This window comes from Neolamprologus multifasciatus, chromosome 2, assembly GCF_963576455.1.
Source record: "Neolamprologus multifasciatus chromosome 2, fNeoMul1.2, whole genome shotgun sequence".
Classification (NCBI taxonomy): domain Eukaryota; kingdom Metazoa; phylum Chordata; class Actinopteri; order Cichliformes; family Cichlidae; genus Neolamprologus; species Neolamprologus multifasciatus.
In genome coordinates this window covers 32,583,997-32,599,459 of record NC_140440.1, presented here as the reverse complement: position 1 = coordinate 32,599,459, position 15,463 = coordinate 32,583,997, and the positions used below count along the sequence as shown (strand labels likewise).

At 42.8% G+C, this 15,463-nt stretch overlaps 1 long non-coding RNA gene across 1 annotated transcript in view; it reads left to right on the top strand.

Moving 5' to 3' along the window:
* The window catches only part of LOC146524889 (uncharacterized), a 275,208-nt gene that overhangs the window by 192,490 nt on the left and 67,255 nt on the right, over positions 1-15,463 (top strand). The window lies entirely within an intron of this gene.

Genomic DNA, 15,463 nt, shown 5'->3' with positions numbered 1-15,463 from the left:
AAAACCAAACCAATACATCCCACAAAAAACAACAAAAGTCAGCAGTTTCTCAAGGAATCTTCTTGCATTTTAAAAAACAAACCCAGGTCTACTGGTTATGTCTAACACAATTCTGTGTTCAAGTTTCAATCTACTTGTTCATGGCTCTCAAAATTTTGCACTACCCTGCATATTAAGGTCTTCAGTATGGGACTGTAGTAGCTCTAATAATACTGTGATGTTTTTTGTAGATCATACTATTTTTATTTCTGTCTGTCTGTCTTTCATGCAGGGCTCTCTGAAGAAATATTACACACCAAGCTAGAGGGATCAGTACAAGATAAATAAAGATTATTATGATTTGAATCAGGAAAAGTTCCCGTGAAGAGTCTAAAAATAAGACAATGTAAAACTTCAAGTGACTACAGGGTCATAATAGGAAAAGCTCAAGGTCTGTATTAGGAAAATATGGAAGAAAGAACATATTATAAATGTATCCACAGACAAAATGGTTTTTGTTGTTTTTGCTTATTTGATGTTTTTTTTCTTTTTCTTTTGCGACTCTTTGATTTTGCATGCACAACAGTGGAGGGATTTTTCTGTTGCTGTAATTCAATGCATGTCCACATGGTGGCAACGCCGTAACATCAATAGGATGTCACAAACCTGTTGCTCCAGGAAATGATGATTGGTGTTGTTTAAAGTTTATTGCTATAAAAAAAAATGAGTCATGTTTTTCTCTTCATTACTGTTAGCGTTTTTTAACGCTCCATATGAAGTGATGAGGGAGGTTGCACATCTACATACTGAAGCATCTCTGAACACATTTTATTGGTTGTGTTTACAAGATGTAAGTATTTAAAATATGAAATGAGAAAGGGATAAACACTGATTTCTAAATTGTAGAAAAAAAATGAAGAACATTTTAGTCATTTGAGGTATAACCAGCTGTACCTTCTTGCTTCTGCAAGAAAATGTGATCTCAAAGTCAAAGTTCAGAGGATAACAAGAAAAATCCATGATTTTTTTTGCAGTAGGTTGTTTTGGTCTATTTCATGACTTTTTGCAGCATTCCACACGTAGCTTCTATTTTTATTATTTATTTATTTTCACATCATTTAAAATATTTGTGAACATATCAAGGTAAAAACTTTGTTAAATTACTAATTATAGAATGCAGTTTTATTTGTCATCCAGAGCGTGCTGCGCCTACTGCATTCTGGTCCTGCATGAAGTGTACAGTATCTGCTGAATAAAGTGGGCATTCCTGTAGTGGTTCTGCCCCTGTGTGTCTCATTCGTAGCTCTGAATTTAAACTGACAGCCCCTGTAGAGGAGTCGGGAGACTTCCCTAGCCATCTGTCTTAGAGCAGCCCCCCTTCGCTCCCTCCACACATCCCTCATTCCCACACTGGGTCTTTGTCAGCAGTTCCTGTCCCTGGACTAGGCGTGGCGTGCGCAGAGGCTGGGGCGACCGTGGGTGCTTTCAGAGGCACCTGCAGATGGGACAAAGGGCCAAGGGTGCTGGGGCTGAAGACAGATTGATGCTTTGTGCACTGAGGCTGGAGAGAGTGAGAGAGCGCAAGAGAGAGAGAGAGTGAGGGTGGGTATGGGGGGGGTAGTTAGCTGAGAAGTTTTCAGGGAGAGGATTTTAGGGGGAACAGGGGTGGGTTAGGGTGAAGGGGGAGGTCTGTCACTCTAGTCTGTGTGAGTCCAAGCTTTGGAGGACCCAGAGAGATTGACAGCTTTTGTGGATTGCATCTCTGCACAATGGTCGGGCTTTAATGGTCGGCAAAGCTAGAGTAGAGCTTTGGGGAAGGTTTCGAGGGGAGGTGGTGCTTGGTAGTGGTTGCGATGGTGGCGGTGTGGGGAGGCTAAGAGATGGGGGGCCAAAGGCTTTACTGCTTTGCTTGGTGGGGACCAATTCATGGGTATTCAGTCCAAGGCTCGTTATTCACTGAATGCATCCAGTGGAGGAATGCAGTAGCATCAATTAGAATGTGTTAGGAGATAGCAATGCAGGGAAGAAAAACCTTTCTCTCCCTTTTGCTCGCAGGACAACACAGTCCCACTATAGGAGGTGTCAGAGCCACAAAGCCTTTTTTGTGGGTCTCTCTCCATTACATTACCAGTGCAATATGTAAGGTGGGGACTCTTTTGATTTAAATTAAGTGGAAAAAACACTAAATCCTATTTTTATTCAGCAGGGATAATGGCGTTATACTCTATAAAGGTCTTTAACTACTTATCTGTGGCTTAAAATCTTCCCCAGCTCCCTTTTCACTCTATCTCAGTGTCTTACTCTCATTGGGAGCATTATATTTATTCAGTGGTGGAGGGTCAAAGACAGACTGTTAAACAAAGTTGCTTGTAGCCTTAACTGCCGCATCACTTCTAATTGTGTATCACTGGGTCAGCGGTTTGTTGTGTTGTCCCCCCCGCAAGAAAGGACGAGCGGATATGAATTTAAACAGTATCTAGTAAGGCATTGTTTGGAGTGGGCTCAGGCCACCACTTCAGAATCAGAGGGCCTTTCAGACAAAAAGAGGTGTTTTTTTTCCTCTATAACTTTTAAGACAGTTATATAAAAGGAAGGGGAAGGAGCGGAAAACAGTTTGATGGTGATCACATGTCGGGGTTGACACGCCATTCTGTTTTTTTGAATGTAGAGAGGCCAGTCGTACATGCCATTCAACCTAATTAGACTGCACTTAATTGAATGCTTTTTCAACTTGCATGCAGTAAACACATTCTGTATTTGAAAACAATGAAAATAGCTTTAATTTCAATCAGCCATGTCCCTTGGGTTTTTTTTCCTTTTCCCCACTGAAACATCCCTGTTAAATTTCTCATTCACGCTCCTTGTGAGAAATTTAGAAAACAGGCATCACGTCGGGGGGAAGGGGTTGTTCTGCACCGACTAACTTGAACAAACTGATTTTTAAGTTTTTCATCCATGCACTCAGCATCCATTTTGTCTCCAATTTCCTTGCTTTTAACACAAGATGATACAGATGGCACGTGCGCTGAATGTGTGCGGGATTTTTGTTCTCCTTAGGTTTAATGAGAACTAACTGGCAGGAACCTCTTGTAGAAAGGTGTGGATTTCAATATGAGCAATTATGCTTCATTTGAAGCCAAATGAGCCAAATTTGCATCCTCTGAAAAGAGAACCAGAGTTAAACTGTATGAAAAGTGCAGTAAATTGGGGCAAACATCACAACGTGCAGAAATGCATCTCCGCCGTAATTGTGTAATTGTAGAAGAGCTCTAAATGCACGGCCCAATTAAACTTGCTTCTTCTGCAAGGCAAAGAATTGGCAGGTTATTATGCAGGAAAGTATCAGCAGATCTAAATAGCTGCCTCCTTCATGGGTGGGGATGGAGGGTGAGATCATTTGCAGCAAAATGGAATATCTGATCAAATATGGACAGATGTCTTCATACATGTCGAGCGGCTGTGAATTGGATTGGAAGAGGCAGGATAGATGGATGGCCTCGTCTAAGAGATAGAGCTTCCTGCCCTGAGTACTGAGGGGGCACAAGAGGAAAAGGGGGAGAGAGGGGGAAGGTTAGGCTCGCAGTGGGGGGAGACATTTCCCTGAAACACCAGTTGATGGGTTTCTCCCACAAAGGGTGGAGTGACGCATTCTGCACTGCTGCAGAACAGCCTGGTCTCTGTCTGGATTAGGCCCTGCAGCACACAAAGGAGAGCTCAAGTAAACGGTTCATGAATGTTGATTAATTGATGCCATTTTTTGCAGTGTGCCATGGAGATTTAGAGGGTAGGGTGCATGAGGGAGGTTGTGTGCAAGCCGGGAGGGCTGCGATCTGAGGCTGGAAATGTGGTTTTTGTGAGTGTATTTTTCAGATATGCAAATCTTAAATGGTCGCAATAGATCACAAACTGTCACGAGTTTGATTCATAACTTCTGTGGAGATTCCTTAGTCGTTCTGCCTTCAATGAGAACAACAGTTTGCCAGTAAAAAGTTCTAAGAGCTCAATCAAGTTGGCACGCTGTGACTCTCTTTGGTCTCTGTATGCTTTCGCTCCCAATGGTGTTGTCAGATGTGCCCAGCTGGCACAGTAAGCAGCTCAGGTGGCAGAGGCGGCGAGAAGGTTCCCACGATGGGGTTTAGGGGTACAGGTGTCCTGGGAGAATGAGGGTGGCCCGGGGCGAGGAGGGGCGAAGCACTGGCCCATAGCCCACCTCAATGGAGGGATCCCAGGGGCCAACTCAATAGCCTGGGTTCCACTTGATGGAGAGAGAAAGGAGCGTTTCAGCCGCTGCCCAGCAGGAAAGATCTGGTTGTGGGAGACCTCTTTCAGGACTCACTGTTTGTCTGAAGGCTGTCACAGCAGATGAGTACTCAGCAAACAGCGTGAACAAGGATTTGAACCAGAAAACCAACAGAGCCTTGACAATATTGTGATTGGGCCTTGTCTCTTTAGAGGGGCTGAAAGCCGAATTGAGAGCAGTAACAAGTGCACATTCACCGCAAGACGGGGATGCCTTTGGGTCGTGTTTTATGGTTTTGAGGCTTGCATGCGGTGGAGAAAGCAAAATCATGTTAATCTCCCTTTTCTCTCATCTAAAAGCAGAATGGCAGTGAACCTGTGGCACTTTAATGCTCTAACTAAAGTCTTACAAAGTCATTCTTCAGTCAAATGCGAATCAGACATCTGTAATCGCTTGACCCAAAACAGAAACTCTTTAAAAGTGTAAATAAGCACACCACAATATTTACACTGACTTTGTTCCTAAATGTGTTGCTTGTTATCAATAAAACTAAAGCCGTGGACGACACGAACGCACCCGTTGCAACAGAGACACTACCATAAGTGTATGCATGTGGATAAATAGTGAGACGTGTTATGTACACTTATGTGTAGATATTTACTCAATCTTTATGACTCACTCAGTCGTGCAAGCCTTTGCTTGGTAGCTCATTTCTAACTCTAGCGTCCTAGAGTGCAGGAGAGGAAAGAGGAACATAGCAGATGCATACCGCTGTAACCACACCATAGTACCTTTAAGTGTTGTTGTGCTACAGTAGCTCAATATTAGGGATACAAATATCACTAACACCTTATTCATCATTTGGCTGTAAAATCTGTTTTGTTAATGTGAACCTGGGTGCTTTGACACCAACGGCTCTTTTAAAATCTATCCATCAGCACATGGGAAAAACCAAAATGGATAGTGGGATTCAGTAAATTCAGATTACACATAAAACAAACAAATTATATGCTTCGGTTTTGTTTCCCCTCTGACTTTGTATACATTTATTGACCGATTTATCCATTTGATGTTGAGTGAGAGGGGTATACAAAGAGCGATGTTGTCTTTTGGAGGAGTTGGGGTAACTTTGAAGGTTTCTGAAGAGAGAGGCTTGTGATGGAATGGGCCGGGAAGGACTGTGACTTCTCCATTGAGACTGGAGGGGCACGCTGGATTAGCTCGATTTGCCTGTGAATGGGCGCTTTCCATTATTCTTGTTAGGGAGCTGTCACATTGAATTGAGAAAGTGAAAACCTCCTTTTATCAACCTTTTCCAAGTGAAACTGAACAGGCAATCAATAACTGAATTCAGACTCAGGGGAAAGTCAAGCAGAATGATATGGGGCTGTTATAAAGGGAGTATTTGTCAAATTGCTAATGCGAAAAAGCGGATAACTGATGTAACTTTGGCTCCAAATGCCATTAAGTATAAGAGAACACTGAAAAAATAGAAATAAAGTCTTAACGGCGCAAATAATGGTTTACTACTAATAATAACACTGTAATTACAATTGTTTCAAGCTAACACAATAACAGCCACTAACATTATTACTATCACACAATAGTAGTAATCATAACTTTCATAAAGAATTCAATTTAAAAAATAGAAAATAGAAAAGTTACAAACATTTTTTTTTAACTTTTCCTTGCTTTTTTTTATTTTTAAAGAATTTTATTACAGAATAACTTAAGACCCTTTGTCATATGTCAAATCGGCTTCCACAAAATGCATTTTTATTTGCAAATAATTTTCCAAAGGGCTCAGTACAAGATCGTGACTGTTGCAGGACTAAACAAACCGAGAGCGGCTCACATTTTATTATACGAATGACACCATATTGTTTTGGAGTTTCATTATATTGACCTTATTGTGCCATTGTGCTTGTTCTGACACCATGATAATGCCTGAATACGGAGGGAATTATGCCCTGTATAAATAGATCCCATAGTCAAAGATCGCCTCAATTATCCCTCTACACATTGACAACATGAACAGAATAAAAACTAAAGCCTTAGTCCAAGCTGGTCTCAAGGCGCTCTTCAAACATTGTTTTGGCCTTTGTAAGAGGGGCAGAGGAACATCATCGACATCAATACCAGCAGAGAAAAGAAATGCATTCATCTGATACATTAACTACTTACATGTATTATAAAGAATTAACTGAGAAATCATATATATATATTTATGCCAGCTCTTTAAATGCATTTGGCTTTTTTTAAATAACGCAAGTCTGTTTGTTCCCTCTTTATTGTCTAATTCTTATTATGGATTTTAAACCTATTTAGCAAAAGCTATTCTTAATGTTTACTGTGAGTTTGCATATTAAATTGCACGTACTATCACAGAGAAGGGGTTTCTGTACATGCACACCATTAATCAACAAATTTTCTCATACTGCTGCTTCCAGTTTTTACGCTGGATGAAGAAAATGAATCGGATCATTTGGTCTCATCAATCAAATTGGTAATTGATGTCTTAATCGTTATACAGTTAATTGAGCACCTTGATTGTTGCCTGTCATTGTTCAGAGTATTTGGATACATTACCCAGCAGCCAGCCTGCATCAGTTTGGGGGGAATTAGAACAAAGGGATTTAATTTTATTGCAATAAAAACTACAAGGTTTATATAAAAGTAATGCCTTATTGCATATTAAAGAATTGTATTTTAAATTTTAAAAAAGACGTTTATCTGTCTCACAAATTGTTTTAATTTTAAGAAATTAACTTAAAAATAATGATAGCATGAATCTCTTAAGTGCTCTATTCCTGCCAAAAAAGCGTATGTGAGGTTTTCATCAGTATAATTGTCATCAATCCATCTTCTGTGCACAGTGAAGTGATAACAGCTTATGAAAAATGACTCATGGCTTTAATGAGTGCCTCACCTCTTCGCGGTAAGCAGGTTCACAGCACTCCACGAAACACCAATTCTCCATTTATTCCACTTCACTGTTTTAACTCCACCTCATATACCGTCTTGCCTTCAATTTTTCACATAACGAATTCCTCTTTCTTATTGCAACCAGCGCAGAGATTCGTTAAACGAGTAAGACTCTGGGCCAGGCGAGTGAGGATAGAGGCCACAGCCTATAAACACCCTTTGATCCCCTGCAGAAGGGAATAGGTGTAGGATAGCAGTTAGGGCTCAGGGGAAACTGTAGGGGAAGAGTCCTTAATTGAGTTACAGAATACTTTAATTACAACTGTTTCCCACATTCCTGCTCTTAATGGCTTGCGCACAATATGAGCCACCAAGGGGTAAAAGAAAAAAAAAAAACCTGCACCTAATTCAATGCCCGGAGCGCAGCTGCAAGGCAATTATCATCAAGCACCCCTGCATCTGTGTACAAACAATCTCGCAGCTGCTGCCATTGATACTGTACATGCAGAAAGGCACAGATTGACCCCAGTCTCTAGTATCGCCTCCAGACCATGACCCATTCATTCAGGAGGCTTTTGTGACACCTATGAAAACTCAAACCTGTTTACAGTTTCTAATGAGTTTACATGCGCTGTTTATCATTGTATTTGTGGACATATACAGCATCGTTTAAATGTTGCATCATCGTGAAAAATGCTAGCAATAAAAATTGTTAGGCGATTACTGGAAGATCATTTGATTTTTTTTAAACTTGCATTTTTATTTATAAAACATAAACACGCTTTATAGAACACAGAAGTAATTAGACTAACAAATCACCACCTCTTTCCAGTCCATCCTGAATTTCCTGTTCTAGATAGAAGCACACCTCGCTACAGGGATATTTTCAAGTCATCTACAAGCCGGCAAGTTTTCAGGATTGGGAATTTTTAACTTTTTTAAGTGTAAATTCCTGTTCCAAATTTTTTGGGGGGATGATATGGGTGTTATTCGGTACTTATATATATGAAAATGATCATGTAACCTCTATAATCTGCTTCTTCGTTAAACCCTCTAATAAAACGTCACTTTTCACATTAATTTTTAGGTATCTTTAAGGACAGCCACAAACTTTTACCATTTAACACTTGCATAAGGGATTTTCTAAATGAGCTCTTTAAAGTTACAAGATGTTTGCACACCAATCAGAACTCTTTCAGTTCAGTGTTTAGATGCCCAAACTGACTTATAAAGCACCTTAGTACCACTGTGGCTAAGTGCACTGTGTATTCACAGCATCTGCATGTTTTACAATACTTTTTAGTTTCCAGTTTTGCACACATATTTAAACAAATGCCACCATGGTGGGCATGTGCGTGTCTAAGCTGGATGGATGCGTGTGACCAAGAATGTGAGTGGGGTAGTGAAAGTGGGTGAGTGGGGTGAGGAGCACACCAGCGAGGGCCACTGTGGGACAGAGGGGGAAATGGAGGATGACTTTATGACACAGAGGGCATAGGATCGGAGACAGAAACAGAGAGAGCCTAGTGGAGGCGGAGGTGGTATGGGGAGAGGGCCTGCCCGAGCTGTCAGCTCTGAGGAGCTGCTGGAAGGCTCAGCGGGAGCCCAGCTTGGCCCCCAGGATGCCTTGTCACCACGGCGAGGGCCTGGAATGCACCAACACACAATGAGCTCCTGGGGCTTAGAGGGCACTCTGATTTGATAACCACATTAAAGTCCTAGCAACATCTGTTGGGGTGCAGGAGAAAGGCCTACTGGCAAGCTTTAACCCCTGAAACTGGGATCATTAACCCTCAGCCCTGTGAGAGAAGGGGGAAGACAGCCCTCTATTTGTCAGCCGCCCAGCACAGGGCTGAGGGGGCTAATATTTTACTAAAAACAGCGTGAGAAGAGAAGCAGCTCAGGGCACCATGGGGAGTGCTCCTTCACACTTTACACACAGATTAAGAGGAATGTACAGTCTGTTTTGCTTAATGGAACTAACAAAATAACATTTGCATAACCTCCAAAGTAGAGGCTTTCTGAGCATGTCACTGATTTACATGATATTGATCAAACAGCTCTGCTTGTCTCCACCAGTTTAGACTGCATTAAAAAGTTAACATTAAAATTCACGTCACTGTTCCTTCGCTTAAATGAAAACAAAGCATCTTACTATACATCAAATGCAACGAACCGTCGGTATACATTAACATAGATATGCCAGGATTATTTTCCTCTCTGATTTGTTAACGTGCGGTAAGAGGTGTCCTGTCACAAAGACATCTCGGGCTTCGGGATGCTCCGGTGCTTCGTGGTCTGCTCCGAGCCTCATCCACCTCCACAGGTTTCAAAGGGAAGGCCACCTCTCTGTAATGAATAATTAGGGAAACAAAAGGCCCAGAGGGGGTGAGAGGCTAGGGAAGGAGGGGCAAGCTGTGGAGGGTTTAATGTAACTAGACCAGATGCAGAGAGGTTTTTGCCCCTGTGCTTCATAGAAAACATCATCCTAAATGTATTCCCTGGAGATGAGGGCCTGCAGGAGGTGCCCCCGATGCACAGGGTCCTCAAGTACCTCCACACAAGTAATCCCATTCACTGCAGCTCATTACATGGGCAATTAAGTGCTGGGGTAGGGGAGTGGGATGGGGTAAGGGGGTGATGGCGAAGAAGTGTGTATGCGCCCGTGTGTGTGTGTGCGTGTGAGAGAGAGTAAGTGTATGGAGGGTAACAGGCCCATCACTGGGTTTTAAGGATCGAAACCCCTACCAATCCAATTCCCCCTCACCCAGCTTCACCCTCACTAGCCGCCCCCTCCCGGATTCTTCACCTGGGCTGAATCTCTCTGGACACCTGCCTCTCCTAATGAAGATCCATGGCTTCATTTCCATTTCTGGAGTCATATCAGAGACGGCCAAGCACAAAACAGGCCTGTTTCCTCAGAGGCCTGGAGAGCCGGATAGAATGACACGGCTAAGTGCTCTGGCAGAGCAGGGCAGCTGCAGAGCCTGAAAATGGGATTTGGTTGGGGGTTCTGAAGTGGGGGGCTCGGATGGAGAGGACCTGATGTTTGGATTGGCCACAATGGCAGCCGTGTGCTACCTCAGCGGCTCCTTGGTACTAATGAGGCTTTCTGCAGAGATGGAAGAGAAGAGGAGAGGGCACGAGGAGGAGGAGGAGAGGAGAACAGAGTAGAAGTGTACCACTACACACCTACCTCACACACTCTCACCTCGTCCGCTGATGACAGCTATGTTAACTCGTGAGAACACACACCAAGGGTCTCCTACTACGCAGAGCAGACATAAACAGGTGTCGAGACTCACACAACTACCAAAGGACCGGCTTTCTGCAGCTGCTTAAGCTCTTGTTGGCAGTAGCTGACATGACTAAAAACAATTTTGGTACATGTTCTGCACATTTTTTTGCATTTAGTGAAAATAGGTGGGGGAAAAACAATCATATTGACACAAACCAAGAGATCAAACCACAAAACACGAAGAAAAATGTCGAGGTGACACAAACACATTCTTAAACTTTGTAGAAACTTTTTATCGATAAAAGAGTATGACTGCATACCACTACCAAGCTTTTCCCACCCCACCCAGTTACCACCCAGCACAGCGTGCATGTGTCTTTCAGTACAGTGGTTAAGGCTGTGCTTGTTAACATGTTCTAGCTCACTGACTCCTCTCAGCACCTGGGGCTAGGGACTCAGAGCTGAGCCAGGTGAGGGAGATGAAGAAAGGAAAACAAACAAGCTGACACCCTAGTCTCATCACAGCTGCCTCCTTAAATGAAGAAACTTTAAGAAGCCCGTGTTCTTGTTGTATTAGGTCAAAAAAAACAGCCAGTTTAGGCAATTATCAAAAAGTATTTTTTTATTTTATTTGGAAATAGCCATCAGATATTAAAAAGAGATTGGGAGGGGGCCATATTATATGCATAAAGTGGCCACTATATATATATATATATATATATATATATAAAAGTAAAGGTCAGTGCATGAGGCATAAAAGGTGACCTGTTTGTGTAGGTACAGGACGAGCCTGTAGGGGAGGAGGGTTTAGCTAAGGACTGTGTACGGTGTCATTTTGCAGGCCCCTCTGCACTCACCTGGAACAGAGCACTTCCCCTCCCCAAGTCTTATCAGTTCCCAGAGGAAATACCTGCTGCAGGTAAACACGACCTTTCGACCCCAGGAACATCCACTCTGCCCCACTGTCAGCAGCCAGCGTCCCCGTCCGGGAGCCTGTCTCGGCCTTAATCCGAGGATTACCTCTACCTCAACTTCTAACTCCAGGCTCAGAGCCTCATAACTGCATTTAGCACCATGTTCAGACCAGGTCGTCTGACAATCCTTCAACCCCTACCCCAACTACCTGAGATGTTGTTCTTCATGCACCGGTGAGAAAAACCTTTATCCCTTCACCCCGACTCTTCCCCCCATCCCCTCATCCCTCTGTCTCAAATTTAATCTTATCTACATATCGCCAGGTGTAACCAAATATGCCTCTTATCAACCAAAGTGTCTTCGGCTCTGTTTTGCATTGTCACTCGAGTGATTTATTTCGGGGAGGAGAAGGGGGACTGAATTAAATAATATGTCATATGTCAAAGGAATAGCTGTATTTGTGATGGAAGTTGGCGTCATTAGGGAATGAGAAATTTGACGAACTTTCAAAGTGATCGCATTAAAGAATGATCGTAATTAAAACGGAGTCTACTTTTAATGACTCTGGAGTGTAATTAATTCTTCAACTGTATCTATAACACATTTTCTAATAAATGTGTGGGTGGTGATTTATATTTAATTACTTCCTTAAGAATTTTGAAATAGGAGCTTTTCTATGAATTATGACACAGCCGGTCATAATGGTGAAGCAAATGCCACACCCTACTCATTTCACCGGCGACACATATGTATGCTCGCACAAGCACCAGTGAGTGAGAAGTAAATATGCATAGATAAATAGGTGCAGGGTGATATAACACTCACAGTGCTTGGCATTGCTGGGACTACAAAGGTGGGGGGAGTGTGTCTAGTGTCCAGGAGTCTCCTGCTTGCCTTCAGGACATAGACTAAGAGGCTGGCAGTGCCCTAACAAAACCTCCCCTACGCTACCATCACAGGGTCAGGGTTATGCTCGCACCCCTAGGTTAACCATCTCTCCCAACCCCCCACTCTTCCTCCACTGTCACCTGAGCCACACAGGTGAATGCTTGACTTTATTTGATGGATTTTGTTTCCCACAGCGACAGTGATGTATGCAGGCCCACAAGCCCCTCCCCCACCGGTTAAGTCTGGAGCTAGAGTGGTGATTTTGTGCCGATAACCTCCTTGGCGCACACAGCGCCGGCCAGGGCGATGGAAACTGGAGAGGACGAGACATCCTGTGTGACGCACCTGAGCGTATGCTTCATGAAGCTGAAACAAAGGAGAATCCATCAGCACTCATCCGAGTAACAAACTTTGGGGCTCTGTGATGATGATAACGAATAGGTATTCGTGTGTCTACATGCACAGATATTGATGTAATCCAATTACTATTTCTGAGAAGGTTGTCAAGTCATATGCAAAAGATTTTGTATAGGTGAAGCAAGTTCACTGCTTTTACAGAACTGTACTACACATTATTGGGTGGTGACAGTCCTTAAACTACACCTTAATTAACAATAGATGGTGTTTTTGTTCCTTATCAATGACAACACCTCCCTCTATCTCCTCCTCTCTCCTCCTCATTATTAGCAGAAGCGCTACATTAGAGATAAGCGGTAACAATGGCCGGGGTGAAGGCCTGCAACACAGTTGTTTTTATCTCTTGCTTGATCTGGAGCCTGTGGTGTCTCTGTCAGAGGATGTTGTTAAACCAGGTCAAACACTCAAACATCCTGTGGCATCTCACACAGGCACACATTTACACAGCCCTCTTTGATGGCGGTTCACACTTGTCTGGGAGCCTGGTCCATGCGGATGGTTTATAGGCCCAGTGAGGTAATTATATAAACCTAATTTTAGATAAAGGCTTTCATGTAGAACTCAAAAGTCAGATCAGTTAAAATTAGAAGCCATTACTTTCTCTGGGGTCTGTTTATCAAGATTTTACAAATTTAGCCCATGATGGGAGACGTGGCTGCCAGAGGACTATTCCTGGACCAGACAAGCAGAATAGAGTACTTTAAAAAAAATACATAGTGGAGCAACTAGTTAAAACCTGAGAGCACAGGGTTTGAATCGTGTCCGATGCTAAAATTTATGGCAGACTTAATTTTAAAGCATGAAGCACATACATGTGACCATCTGTGTTTGGTGGAGAGACCAAGGACATTATAAATGACATGTCACGACAAAGATGGCAGTTGTCCAATCCCTGCTACCAAAACCTCAATCAGCAGCCTAAATGGGAAACATTAACAAGTCAAGTTGTTGCAGGTGCACAGCAGAAGGTCACAGCATATCTCTCTATTCACTATCATGGCAAATATGCACATGTACGTTCATAAAGCGCATCAGCCGGTGCTCTCGGATGATGCACTCACTCACTCACTCACTCACTATGTATTAACAGACCTCTCTGCATTGAATCATATCTGTTATTAACCTCTGTCTCTCTTCCACAGCATGTCTTTATCCTGTCTTCCTTCTCTCACCCCAACCGGTCGCAGCAGATGGCCCCGCCCCTCCCTGAGCCTGGTTCTGCCGGAGGTTTCTTCCTGTTAAAAGGGAGTTTTTCCTTCCCACTGTCGCCAAAGTGCTTGCTCATAGGGGGTCATATGATTGTTGGGTTTTTCTCTGTATCTATGAAGCGCCTTGAGGCGACTTTTGTTGTGATTTGGCGCTATATAAATAAAATTGAATTGAATTGAATGTCAGCACCGGAAACGAGCCATTAATAAAGCTGTTGTGGCACGTAACTTAGCACAGAAATATAACTTACAGAGAAAAATGCTTTAAAACTTTTATGAGCTGCATTTTTTTTATTATGTGCAAACAGTTAAAATAATGTTGAGGCAACACTGAGGTGTTTAAACAAGATGGGTATCGAGCAGCAAGGCACTGAAGGGACTTGGAAAAGGCACCTGCAGTTGGAGGATTGTTTATTTTAAAATTATTGCAGTTTTGCTGTTGCGTGTTTTTGTTTCCAAAATATTTAGATAATAGGTTTCATGATGAAATAAGCAACCACAGTTAGGAACACAAAATCTTTAATAACCCACAGATTCAGAAAAAGTAAAACTTTTGATCCTAAATTATAGATAAACTAGCAAAAATGATATCTAATGCTTATTGTAACTATATAAAACTTACCAAGTTCAACTCAAGTAAAATTTTTAATGTGGCCCTTTTTTGACCAACTTTCATCAGCACTAGCCCTCAAAATAGGCTACACGATTGCAGACACACACACACACACACACACACACACATCTCTGTGTGAAGGGAGGAAGCCCCGGTGCAGGCAGGTTAATATCAGGAGCACTTGACAACAATAGTGTGTTATGAGGTGCTGCAGCGGTAATAAGGTCTTTGTTGGGACTTTAGAGCACAGCCACATCACATCATTACTCATCCTGGGAGACCAGTTGCCAGTCGGCATGGCAACCGGGACTTGGCTGAAGCCAGAAGCAAGACCAGAATCTCAATGCCCAGAGGGAACACACACACAAAGGATGTTCTAGTGGAAGGAAAAAGTTCAAAAAGTGGCCACAGTGACCCCAGACCAGTGCAGCGGAAATGGGATAGAGTTAATCTAAAACCCAACATGTTAAATCAAAATTGTATTTTGTGCAGGAAAATCTTATCTTAATAAAAGCCGCCAATTCAATTTCAGAGCACAGATCGAGTTATGTGTACATACATTTTCATATCAGTTTTTTTTTCTCTTTTAAGTGAAATTAAGTTGAGTTCAGATAAACAAAACTGATTGGACATCGCAATCCAACAGGAAACGGCTTTACCTCCCACATGCCGAGTGTGTGAATGGACAGCTTAGGAGTGGACAGGGCGATCAGTGGAGGTATGCAGAGGTGTGATGGTTTTATCCTGCAGGTTGTTGGGAGTGTTGGGTCAGTGTAGAGCGGTCAGCAGCTGCTGCCTGGCCTAGGTCCCACAGTTCCCAGGCTGGGGGGATTGACAGGCCAGTAATAAAATAGGCGCCCCGGTTGGGCTGTGTGCGGCCTATTGTTCACCCAGCAAGGCCCGCGGCTGCTGTTTACTTTCTCCCATATGCATTATTCAACGGCACAGGAGCTCCCGGAGAAAGGGGCCCCATTCAGGGATCCTCTTGCCCTTGTTTTGTTTTGCTAATTTTCAATTAAAATAAACCATCTTTTGCCAGT